Source organism: Grus americana, chromosome 11 (genome assembly GCF_028858705.1).
Source record: "Grus americana isolate bGruAme1 chromosome 11, bGruAme1.mat, whole genome shotgun sequence".
Lineage (NCBI taxonomy): Eukaryota > Metazoa > Chordata > Aves > Gruiformes > Gruidae > Grus > Grus americana.
In genome coordinates, this window is record NC_072862.1 from 13,815,222 (window position 1) to 13,828,089 (window position 12,868).

The following is a 12,868-nucleotide window of genomic DNA, read 5'->3' on the forward strand; positions in this document are numbered from 1 at the left end:
ACACGGCTGCGGGGCGGAAGGGGGCACCCGGCCTGGCACCACCGTGACGGCCACGCCGGGTCTCAGTCCATGCGCAGCCCGGCCCGGCTGAACCCGGGAGGTGCGAGCCCGGCGGCCGCCCCGACGCGGGAGGGCGGACGAGCGCCCACGGGTGCCCGCGTGGGAGGTTCGGTCCTGCTCTGCAGCGCTCCACGCCTGCACCGGGACCCCCGCGACAGCCCCCCCGGCCACACGCACTCACCCACCGCCCCCCGTGGGGCTTCACAGTGCCGTGCCGCTCCGTGCCGTGCCGAGCCGGGCCGGGTGCAGGCGGTGCCGGCGCGGAGCGGCCCCCGGCGCTCCCGCCCCTTTATTGAGGGCGGCCCGGAGCGCGGTGCCGGGGGGGGGGAAGCGGGAGCGCCACGGCCCCCGCCCAGCCCGGGCCCCCAGAAAGGGCTTTTCCCACCCGCTCCCCGGGAAGGGGAGGGAAGCAGCCTTTCGGGCTGTTCCCCCGCGAAGTGCCACCCCTGGCTCCCCTCGGTTGCACACTGGGCAGGGGCAGGAGAGCTCCGGGATGCAGATGGAGGAACCCAGGATGAGTTCTGCTGGGCTTGCCGTGGGGACCTCGGCGCAGGGCTGAGCCAGGCCCTAGCGAGGCTCAAAGCAGTTTTTCCTTTAGCATCTCCATCCTCCATGTCCCAGGAACGTGGTGAGCGGCTCTGGGACCTGCCAGCCAGGAGCCGGCTGCACATCTCCATCCATCTCAGGGGAATGTGTCCCCAGGGACCTCAGGGCACTGCCTGGCCCTGGGCAGAGCTGGACACAGCTGCCATGGGGACCTGAGCACCTGGCCCCCTCCAGGTTAGAGCCTGGCTCTGAGCACCAGCCCTGGGAAGGATAGTGATGATGGTGGTGGAGAAGGGCTGCTCCCTCTGCCAGTGCAGCTCCCACGAGGCTGCAGGACAGCCAGGCCTCGGCCAGGACCTTTCCTGCACTCTCAGCTCATGGTACCCATTATGTGGGACCCTAGCACCCATGGCTTAAGCACGGGGACTGCACTGGAGCCAGCTGTGGGGCATCCTCCCAACCCACTCCAGACACCATCTCCCAGCAGCCACCAGAGCAGACTGGTGGCCAAGACCTACCCCAGAGCTGGAGAAACATGCTGGAAAGCCACTGGCTGTGTGACCGCAGTTGGTGCAAGGAGGTGAAAGGGAGAGGATGCCCAGGAAGGTGGGCAGGGACCCTGCACTGCCCTGGCCTCACTCCCTGCCCACCCAGCAACTGGCAGGACTGTCCCCTGGGGCTTCTCCTTGGCCCACGGTGCACCCCTGACTCTCAGGGGGCCCCTCACCCCCAGGACATGTTGTGGGACCACGCTGTTCCTTAGGGTACATCATGCTGCACCCCATCCTCCCCGCTGGTGCCTGTGCTCACCTGGGACTGCTCCCAGCATGTGCCCCATGCCACCTCCCCTCTCTCCCCTTGGTCACCCTGCATTCCCCTGTCCCCAGCACCCTGCGTACCTGTGCCCTCCTGGCCGCCAGCCCAGAGGCTCCCCTCCGGCTCCTGGTGGGGCAGTAGGCAGGTCCAGGGGCATCTTCCTGCAGACAGCAAGGGGAGCAACAGTAGGGGTCCCTGGGGCCCAGGGCCACCTCACAGCTGGGGGCCCAGGGCAGGGCCACCTGCCACGGAGCAAAGATGCTCCAGGGCTGGCTGCAGGCAACTTTCCCAGGCACACACTGTTCCCAAGCATGGGAGGAGCGGCGATGCCCCCGCTCTTCTTAAAGGCACAGCAAGCAGTGCATCCCCTTCCTCTTCATTAGCCTTCCTCTCATTAGGCCCCAGCCCTGGCCCCCAAACCTGGCCGGATGGCTCCAAAGTTCACCATGGCCACACGTTTCCCCCTCCCTGCCCCAGCTCTCTGGGTCCAGCCATGGGTCCAGCATCCCTAGGTCAGGATCGTCCCCAAACCCTCCTCCCACCAGAGCTTGCTTAATGAAGGCAGGGCGGCCTGTCCCAATTAGACAAGGGGCTTCGTTAAACAAGGAGTGGAGGGGTCTGCCAAGGGCTTTGTGGCTGGCCCTGGGCCCGGAGCTGGCGGAGCAGCCCCACAGCACGGTGCCGGCAGCAGGGCACGGGCATCCAGGGGTCGCCCCGGCTAACAGGGGCAGTGCTGGGGCGAGCATCGCCCAGCGGGCACTGCAGGCAGAGGTACCAGGGCAGCGATACTTTGCAGCCATGCCAGGGGCTCTGCCTGCCACCTCAGCCCCCAGGAATGTGGCAGGCAATGGTGTGGGGTGGTCCCCAAATTCCACTCCCCCTTGGGCAGCCCAGCAGCTCAGGAGCATCTTTACTGCATTGCCAGCAGCATTCCCCTTACATTGGCACAGGAGGGGGCATGCAAGGGTGCTGAGTCCCCAAAACCAGAGTGCCTCCCCCTACGTGGTGTTTCCCAGCTCCCGCCCCCACATACCAGGGCCAAGGAAGGAATCCGTGGCCCCGGGGGGCACAGGATGGTGCTGCCTCAGCGGAGGGAGAGCACCAGGTGCGAGTGACTCACGCGGCTGCCCCGCGCCGCTGCACGCCAGTCCCTCCCGGAACATCCTGAAAAGCTGTCGGCCCATTCCCAAGCCTGGCAGGCTGGCAGCGAGGACATCAGTCCTTATTCCCACAGCCCCGGCTTGGGGTTCCCCATCTACTGGCTGGCTTGGCCCCAAAGCACATTGACACTGATGAAAGCTTGCAGGGCTGACCCTAACCCTAAGCCCAGCCCCTCACTCCTGCCTGCCCTGTGCATGCCACTCCAGTCTCAAATGCCACTCGCCAGCCAGCCACGCACCTCCTGTAGCACAACCTCTGCTGCCCTGTAAGTCTCAGATCACGAGAAGCCCCAGAACATCTCCCCAGGTCCCATTGGCCCTGGTCCCTGCAGGGCACTGCCCTGGGCTGCAGGCTCGGGGGGAGCACCAGCTCCAAGCCCCACAGGCAGTCATGCCACCCCAGGAACGGGAGCCCCCCAGTCTGAGAGTGGGCATGCAGGAAGCACTGGGGCTGAGCCTCTCCCTGCCCCGTGCTTGCCAGGCGGGTGGCCTCACTGCTGCCTTAGTGGGAAACGAGGAAAATCTGTTTTCTTCAGCCCCAGGTGACGTTTCAGCTCTGTGTTGGGTGGCAGGAAAGATGAGTCACACAACATGGTGAGACACAGCACGGTGAAACGCGTGCTGGGCTGCAGAGCCAGCTGCGGCAGCGGTGCCATGGGTCCCACACACCGTCCTCTGCCCACCCTCTCCACATCCCGCAGCTGCTGCCTTTGGTGCTGATTCGGCACGGGCTGGGATTCAGCGCAACCCTTACAGGATTTTAGTTTCCTGGCCCTACGGCGGTCCGGCAGCGCTCCCTGCTCCAGCACGGCGTGGGCATCCCCAGCTGGCAGGGGTGCACAGGGCAGCTCCAGGGCTGCTGGAACGGAGCTACCCCCTCTCCAGGTCCTCTTAAATTTGGGGGCTTTCAGATGGAGGGGAGCAGCAGGGGGCTGGCGCCAAGGCAAGAGAGGGGAGGAGGAGCTGGCCGGAGGGGGAACCTTGCCTGCCGCAGGGGCCGGTTGGGACACGCTCCAGGAATGTCTCCCAGCACCAGCCACCGCCAGCTCCCTGCCGCAGCACCCAGCCGCCCGCCCCTCGGCATCCCAGGGAAGGGGCCCGTGGACCCCTGCTGCCATCACCAGCCAGCTTAGGGAGAGCACCGGCGGGTCAGCATCACACGGTGCAGCCTCGGGGACTCCCCTGTGACCCCGCAGGGCTCTGCAGCAAGCCACAAAATGGGCCAGGGCGGGGAAACGGTCACCCCTTACCTCCCGCTGACCTGCCCTGAGGGGTTCGTGGTGGGAGATGGCTGTGCCAGCCCTCCAGGCTGCATTTCACAAGGGGAACAGACAGCAGACCCCCAGCTCTTCTCTGTGCCAGAGGGGACACCTCGCAGCACTCCCCATCCTGCTGCTGCCCAAAGCCACATCCCTGCAGGAAAAGAAAGCAAAGTATGACATCGGGCTGAAGCCATGAGTGGTGAGCTGCCCTCTGCCCAGCAGCTCTGGGGATGCCCAAAGCAAGGGGGATGCTCCTGGCTGCAGAGACCACAGTGGGTGCGGGGGCAGCAGCAGGGAGGGTCTGAGGGTGAAGGATGATGGAGGCAAGTGGTCCCGCTGCAGCCAGGCTTGGGGTCAGGCTGAGCCCGCTGTGCCCCCACGCCAGGGCTCCCCGTGGGGCAGGCGCGTGCCCCGGCTCCCCCCACAGCTGCTGCGGAGGGATGGGAAGTTTTTCCTGCCCATAAACTGTTGTGTCTGGAGGCTGCTGCCAGCGTGGCCGCACACCAGCATCTCACGAAGCTGCGCTGGACTGCAGCCAGGCCCTGCTGTCTACGCAGACAGGGCTCAGGGAAGGAACAGTGACAACGCGGGGATGTGACCCCCTGCCCTTGGCTGAGTCAGGCAGGAGAAGGCAGCCCTGGTCAGCTTGACTGCAGAGGCTGGGCTGGCTCTCAGGGACAGCGAAGGAAGGGAAAGCCAGGCACTACCAGGGTTCTGCCAAGGGCCAGTGGCGCTTTGCAACGGTACGGGGCCAGCGTGCCAGAAAGGGAGGGTGACAGCAGGGACTACGGCAGCAGGATGAACAGCCAGCAGCACCACACAGGGCTCTAGAGTCCCTCTTTAACAAGCTACCTTCATCAGCTGCATCCTGCGACTGAGCTTTGGGTGATGCTGGGGATGCCCAGAGAGGCTGCACAGTGGCTGGGGCTGGGTATCAGGGGCGCAGGGGAAGCAGGGTGCAGGCAGGGGCTGAAGTGCCCCCGGAGGCGATGTGCCCCATGCTGCATGTGACCACCCAGCCTGGCTCATCCCGTAGGAATATGGCTTCTCAACTGATTGAGGCACAAGCTGCTTCCCTTCACTTCTGGCCCCACAGTCCCCACCCGCAATGGGGACCAGGCTCCATAAAATAATCCCTGAGGATGGGGATGCCGGGGAGGGTGGAAATGCAGGGACTGGGTGCAGCAAAGCTCCTCCAGCACCTCCACCTGGGGCCAGTGCTGCTTTTCCCACGCTAACAGCTCCATGTGGTGCACATGCCCTAGAGATGCCCCAGCCAGCCCAGCACATGCGGCTATGGAAGGGAAACTCCTGCCTCTTAGTAGGGGCAGACAAATTGCCTGCCTTGAGGGCACGGCAGATTAAGGTGCTCCTGGCCCAGCCCAGTCTGCGGGGTTTGCAGGCAGCAGCAGGCAGCGCCTGGGGCACAGCCGGGCTCGGGGTGCACGAAGGGGAACCCAGGGACTCATCGTGCTCTGAGAGCAAGGGCTGGCAGAACAGAGGGAGTACTTTCCCCTCAGATGCCTGCAGGAAGGAGAAGATGAAGGGAAACTGAAGGATAGCCATCGGCCCACAGCGCGCGTGCTCAGGGCATGTGCGGGCTGGGTCTGCGGTGCACAGAGTGTGACTTGAAACACCGGGCGGCTGAGCCAGCCCGTGCCCGCCTGCACCGGGTGCCTGCACTCGCCAGCGCCGCCCAGCCTGCCCAACCCTGCGCAGCCGCGGGGGTCCCTGGGGACCAGCAGCAGCGCAGCGCCTTGGGCCAGGCGGCGGGATGGAGAGGTGAAAGGTGGCATTCCTGCAGCTGTCCCCTGGGAGAGCGGTTTGGGGCAAGGCCAGGTCACTGGTGCTTCCCTGCAGCACTGGGGGAGGCGAGGAGATCATCTTACCTGCAAACACCAAGGTGCCTTGTCTCTGGCTGCCTGGAGCCCTCAGCAACATCCCTCCAGGAGGGTGCGCGGGCAGATGGGGCAGCTCAGCCCCACTGGGTGCTGGGGAGGGCCGTCACCAGGACCAGAGCTGCTCCTGGCCTTGCACGGTGCCTGCCACTCTGTGCCAAACCCAGCTCCCAGGGGCAGGGCAGGAGGGGCACCAGGGCTTCAGGGTACTGGAGGGGCACACAGGAGCCCAGCGCTGCTCCCAGGGACCTCACAGGAATACTCACCAGTGCTGTGGGCAGGATAGTACCACTGCTCTCTGCTTCAAATCAGACTGACCCAGGGAGCAACTGAGCAAGGGCATTCGCAGGAGCCCAGGACACAGAGCCCAACCCTGCAGAGCTGGGGTGCTTGCCAGCAGCACAGCAGCCCTTGCCACACATGGAGGCAAGCTGCCTGTTAGCTCCCAAACCCCGCAGCACCTCTGCATCCCATCAAGGGGGACGAGCACCACAGCCACGGCTGCCCCATCCCTCCTCACCCAGCCCCAGAGCTGGGAGCAGCTGGTACAGGGGGAGATGGGCAAGACCCTGCCACCTTCCTTGTGCACAGGAGCTGCTCTGCTGCCTGACGCCAAGCTTTTCCCCCTCACAGGGCTGGGAAACGGCAGCTGCCCGGCTCCCATCGCGTCACCCAGGACCAGGAGGCCAGCTGTGGGCAAACTGGGCCGTGGGAGTCCACAGCGTGACAGGGGTTGTCGGAGGGGAGCAGTGCAGTGGCAGGGGCATGCAGCAACCGCCCACCAGGCAGGGGGGAGGAATGGCAGGCAGGCAGGCAGGACGCAGGCCTGGGAAGCTGGAGCTGTTCCCGGGATGCTGCCAGTTGTGCTGCAAGAAGCTGCTCCTCGTGGGGGGTTCACACGGCTTGATGGGGCCGGGAGTATTTGTTCCTCCCTCCAATGGCAAGAGCAGATGCCTCCCTGGCTGCAGCGGCTCAGGGCAGCTGTATTCCCAGGGGAGGAGTGTTGCCAAGAGGAAAAGCTGTGTGTCCGAGGAGCCAGCCCTCAGGGGCCCCCATCCCAGCCCTGAAGGATGGGAGCGAGGACACACTGGACTACTGTCCTAGGACCTTGTTGCTGCACCAGAGCTCACTGTGGACGGTCATTGCCTTCCCAAGAGATGGAAATAATGAGTCACTAACGACTTGTGCACAAGCCCTCCTGCTGCCCAGCCGCAGACAGAGGCACAGCCAGCCCTGGCAGAGTAGCACACCGCCCTGTGCTCACAAGTGACTGGCAAGAGGGACATACTCCGGAGCTGCGCAAGAGGGAGTTTGCCCACCTCAGCTCTCCAAACCCAGCTCACTCTCAGTCCCTGTGCCCCTTGCTCACTCCTCTTTTGGCTGATCCTGCTCTCACTTTCCCACTTTTGCATCTGGGATGCGGCTCTGGCGGCTGGGAGGATTGGGTGGTTGCTCAATGCTTCCTCTCTGCCTCTATTCAAGTGTTTCACAATCTGCACCAACACCCTCTAAAAACTACCTGCGGCTCCATATAAATTTCTGGCAAGGCTCATGAAAAGCGCCCGTCCCGCTCTTCACCGGGCTTGGCCGCTCCTTGCGCAAGGGGCACCCGACAGAGCCATGGGGAGCATCGCCCGCGGCCCGAGGGCTGGTGGGAGACGTGCAGGGCGGCACTGCAGCCCAGCAGGCAGCCGCTGGCACGTGCTGCATCAGGGAGGGGACAGCACAGCGTGCACCGAGGTGCGGCAGGGGCCCTGCCCAGGACAGGCAGGGGCACGGAAGGGGATACGTACCGCTGAGAGCCAGGGCACGCTGCAGCCTCCAGGGAAGGGGCTTTTGCAAGTCTTGGGTGCTGGTAAAAAGTACATAGATGGCAGAAGCTCCTTTACCTGCAGGATGCCATTGTGCCTTCCCGTACCAGGGGTATGCCAGCTAATGGCACCAGATCCCCAGCAGCTGCAGGATACTGCCCTGTTTCACACAGCAGACACAGTCCACGGGAAGGATGATAAAGGTTTGTCCATTGGTCTGCTGGGGGGATGGCGAGGAAGCTGGGGGGGGGGGCCCAGCACCCCGAGGGACTGAGGATGCAGGAGTGGCTGGGCACACCCCTACCTGTGGGGCAGCAGCCGGGGCACCGGGGGGACCCTGCTGCAAAGGGATGTGTGCAGTTCACAAGATCAGGCTAGTCCTCACAGCTCTCTCCTGCGAGACTGTGCCATTGCTCCTTCAGCTCTTTGGCTGGGTGCCCGACTCCAGAAGAAAAGAATAAAAAGGACAAAGCACCCGCCCTGCCCCGCCGGGGTGAATCGCTGTCTGTCACCATGGGAACTCCTCCCTCCCCAGACCCCCCCAGGGATGACTTCATATCTCCATCGAGCAGGAGGGCTGCATCACCGGAATGGCACGGGGCAGCCAGCCACGTACATCTCACGCAAGGACCTCTGCAGATGCGGCAGTGGCCGTGGGGCAGGATGCTGCAGAGCTCCAGGGGGAAGGCTGAGCAGCCCAGGGGAGGGTCCTGCAAAGGATGGGGGTACAGTCCGCACCCACACAGCGCATCCCCAGAGGAACAATGACCGGGGGCTCCGAGCTCCAGCTGCAGAAAAGATGTCTCCAGCACCTCTGCACCCCTCCTCATTGCCATCGAGGAGGGAGGAGTGCAGGATCCTGTCTCTGGCCCCCCGCCACCTTTGGGAGTCACCAGTCTGGAACCGTGGGGACCTCAGCCTTCCCCATCCTCCTCAGCAAAGCCGGGGCAAGGTCACCTGTGAGTCACCGCTGCGCGTGCGAGGCAGAAACAGGAGATACTTGTGTTCCCATGTCATAGGGGCTCCTGCCAAGTGCTGCACATCTGGAACAGCTGTAAACAAAGCAGGGGAAGCTGGAGAACCACAGCAGAGAGCAGCCGGTGGCAATGGGGACCTCCAGCTTCACAGCAGCCAGGCAGGGGGAAGGGGTGGAAATGCAGAGCTGCCACGTGGAGCCCAGACACCCGGGGCTCAAGCACGCTCACCTACCACCTCTTCCTGGAAGCCACTCAGCATGCCAGGACATCCTCCGTGCCAGGTAAGTGGAGGCAGGAACTTGCCACAGACACACTGCTGGCTGCTGGGCTCTGCCTGCTGCTCCGGTTCCTAGAACCACTGCTCACCAAGCCTCCCAATGAGGGACCCCAGGCCCACTTGCTGTGTCCGTGGGCAATCATCACTTCACAGATCCCTACCTGGAAATCACACCCTCCAAGTTTCATCAGTAACACCAAGGCTGTCTCTTGATTGCTATGAGCACTGCTCAAGAGCAATGCAGTCTGAACGGAGAGGTCATGAATATATATGAATCTGTACAATGCTAAACTGCACACTGTACCCCAAGAAACTCAGAATACAGTTTTCTGAAGCTGAAATACATCACCTGCTAAATCTTGAAGCAACGTGACTTTAATTCCCTAGATTAAACATCCAAGTAAGGAAGAAAAAAAATACCCCCCAAAGAGTCAGCTCACTCTTCCCTAAATATAACAAAAGATAAGCAGCATGTTCCCTTTATAGCATTATCCAAGTACCTACTCCAAATGAAAGTCACACACAAAGTAGAAAATAGTGCACAGTACTAGTACACAGGGGCTGCTTTACAAAAGGCTTTGCACATCCGAGTCAGCACATGCTGAGGGCAGTGCATGCGGAGTGGCTTTATTCTGCGTATTGCACCGAGTGTCAGTACCCAGATTCATGGCAGGGCAGCACAGCGCCCAAAACAGCTAAACGCTCGACATCACACCGCAGGCTCTTGGCAAAACTAAGGAAATGAGGAAGAGCACTCAAATATTCAGGCTCCTGTTTCAATATCTTAATTACATAATTAGCCTCACTCAAATCAGGTCATGTGGCATTCAATCCAGCTTCCTCCGCTCTCTGTGTTACGCAGTTCTCGCACCAAGGCAGCGTACGGAGCCTTAAACAATCCCAGTGTGTGGTGGAGGCTCAGTGATGGATGGTGGGACACCGAGCAGGAGCAGCGTCTCCAGAGCACCTGGCAGGTGATCCAGCACAGGAACTACTCCTCTTTGTACAAAAAAATCCCTCCTACTCTGACAGATCAGGGCTGGGACGTCCCCAGGCTGCCACCCCCAGCAGCCTAGTGCTGGGCCAGCAGCTCCATTTTCCATTCCTGGACAGGTGAGGAACCTGGGCAGATCCTCCTCCATGCTTCTAGTAGCTTTTCTGGGCATCCCCAGCAGCGGGCTCAAGGGGCAGCAAAGCCAAACCTCAGCCCGGCAGCCCCACTGAAAACCTCAGAGCCCTGTGGAAGGAAAACGTGTCAGGGGAAAGAGCTAGAAAGAAGAGACTTGCATGGAAAAGTGAGAACCACTGATCCTCTTTGGATGGCGTGTGGGGTAAAGCAGCTTTTAATGAGGGTGTTCAGGGCTCAGACTCTCTCCCTTCCAGACACGCCACTGAAGAAAGAGCTGAGACAATGGAGACAAGTCCTGCCGCCGTGCTCCACTCAGCCTCATGCCTCATAGCCCGGGATGGCTGTAGCTGGCAGTCAGGCCTGGATGGGCCCTTTGCCCATTGCTTTTCCACGCAATGAATACACCAAAGCTTTAGATGAGCCATTGCCAAATAGGAAATGGCATTTCTGGATATGTATCTGGATACGTATCTGGATACCACTGCTCACCGTTCCTCTCTTATGGTGTACAAAGTCACCGCATTGCACAGAAGGGCAAGCTGAAGTACAGGTGGCCAGGGCAGTGCAAGCCTGTGAGTCTGCCAAGCATCGGATGGCACCCTCACCCTAAGCAATCCTGCAGCCCTGCTGGGTGACACTTCATCACAGAGAGAACTCAGCCCTCCTCTGAGCAAACCACACTATATAGGAGCTGGCCAGGGGAAAAGATCCCCGGTGACGGCCATGCTGGTCTCTGTTAACCCCTGAACCGAGAGGTCCAAGCAGTGCAAGGATCTGCCAACACATCACCAGCAGAGCTGTGTTTCTCCTGCCCTGTCTTCTAAACCCTGCTCACCTATTGCTCCCACTGCCATTTTCCACCAGCCTCAGTAGGAGAGTGGGTAGAGGAGCAGGCCCAGAGGGCTGCAGGCTCTCCTCCCAAAAGTTCTTTGGCACCAAAGAATGGCATGGCTCCAAGCCTCTCATTTCTGTGAAAGCCTCTCTGCAGCTCCCCGCTTCCCCGAGGACAGGCTTGGCTCAGCACCTATGATTAGTATCAACTGTACTTTCCAGGGGGGGTAATTAGTTCAGGTGAGGCAACTACTGACAGTTGGCTGCTGTGGCCCCTCTCTTGGCAAGCGCTGAATCCCAAACAAGCAGCTCGCATATCAAAGGGGCTGCCTGCTCCACAAGCAGATCCACCCTGTACATCTGCCCCAGCCCCACAGCCCCACGCTGGGGGTACCGACAACTTTTCCTGCTAGAGATCAGGGAAACCTGGAGCACCTGGCACAGGCTGCTAGCAAGCGCTCCCCATTTTCACTGCTAGATTTTATGTACTCAGAATAGCTCTCTATGGTGGAAAAAAAAATCACTGAAGCGCTGTGCAGGTGGCGTTGCAGAGCCTTGCATAGGGTGCACGCAGTGATGCACAGTATGCTCCTTTCCAAATCTTCTGCTCTTCCAGCCAAGAGATGGAGTGCCAAGGTGTCAGGGAGGGAAAGCAATTGCCTAAAGGTAGGTGGAGGATGTGAGCTTCAAAGAGGGAACTTTACTGGAAAAGGATAAGGCAGCACCGTGCAGAAGGGGAGGGAGCAAAGGCCAGTTCATACACCAGACTACATTTATCAGCACAGTCTAATGGGATCCCAAGTAACCTTCCAAGTGAAGTAGCAAAATAAAACACTTAAGCCATTGAAAACTAGACTGGTCAAAGAACCCTGCTGAACAATCCCGCATTGTCCAGGGAGCCAGGAAACAGATTTATTAGGTCACCCAGGCCATCTCCAGTTTCGGTGAAATTGCCCTGTTCTAGGGATGGTTCCAACTCCCTCCTCTGGCACTGCCACTGTCCTTCACTGGGCAACGGAAGCTGCAGGAAGGGGAGAGGAGAGGTCCAGAGAAAGATCTCACTTTTTCAAGGTTCAGGAAAAGCGCTGAGGTAGGACAGTTCTGTCATGCCAGACATTTCCCAGTTTGGATTCTCTCAGACTGAGGCTGCTCCAATGGAAGAACGGAAACATCCCCCTGTGGCTCAAACAGTAAGAGACCTGCCAACAAGATCAGAGCTTCAGTTCCTCCAGCGCCGAGGGATTCAGCTGCCAAACGCTTGATGAGTCTGCACCAATTCCAGGTTATGCTTCCCAAGCCCCTCACTTAGGCTCAGAGTACGGGTGTCTCTGCAAGACAAGCAATAACGCTCTCAGCTCCTGAATGGGTTTCCTCTCCTCACCTTTTAGATCCCCAGTCTGGCTGCTCAAAAAGGTTGTTTACTGAGGAAAAATGGTATCACAAACCTCTTGATCCTTAGAGCTGGTGAGCATGGACTGCCACAGCACCCAAACACACCAGGCAGTACAAGACAGAGTGCCATTGGAACTGTAGCCAGAAGATGCCAACATATTGGGTACGGCTCAGCCTCAACTCCCACTTGTGAATGGGCACCCAACAGCACTCTGTACCCAGTGCCACTCACCAGGGCACGGTTTCTAGTGTAGATCAGCCCAGATACTCAGATTTCTACGTTGATAAAAGCATCTACAAAATACCTCCTGATGCTGCATAAGCCAGTCACCCTCCCAGAGCTGCAGCCTCTTGGGCAGGGTGTTAGTCCTCGCTGAAGTGCTGGGATCACACTGCTCAGTGCAGCCAGCCTGCTGCTTTTGCACAGAAACAGTGACATTTGGAAAGCAACAGTCGCAGCAGCATTTGAATCTGTTCCTTGTACATAGTAGTACAGGAGGGGCTGGGGAATTACTCAAGGAAAACAACTATTCCCAAGCAGATACCTCCAGAGAAGAAAACTTGTAGGAAATGCTAAAGCAAGGATATACATCTCCCTTTCCTTGTATTTCTCACCAACTGCAAAACACCCTGGAAACTCACCTCGGGGGGAATATATAGCAATGGAAGACAAAAGAGGATTACAGTCTGATTGCAGTCACAAAACCAA

The 12,868-nt window shown here is 60.2% G+C and overlaps 1 protein-coding gene across 1 annotated transcript in view; it reads right to left on the reverse strand.

Moving 5' to 3' along the window:
* The window catches only part of COL7A1 (collagen type VII alpha 1 chain), a 31,100-nt gene extending 30,768 nt beyond the window's left edge, over nt 1-332 (reverse strand). The window contains exon 1 of the mRNA XM_054838625.1: nt 242-332. The gene's annotated coding sequence lies outside the window, so the exon portion shown is untranslated. The remainder of the gene's footprint in view (nt 1-241) is intronic.
* Between the last annotated feature and the right edge of the window lie 12,536 nt (nt 333-12,868).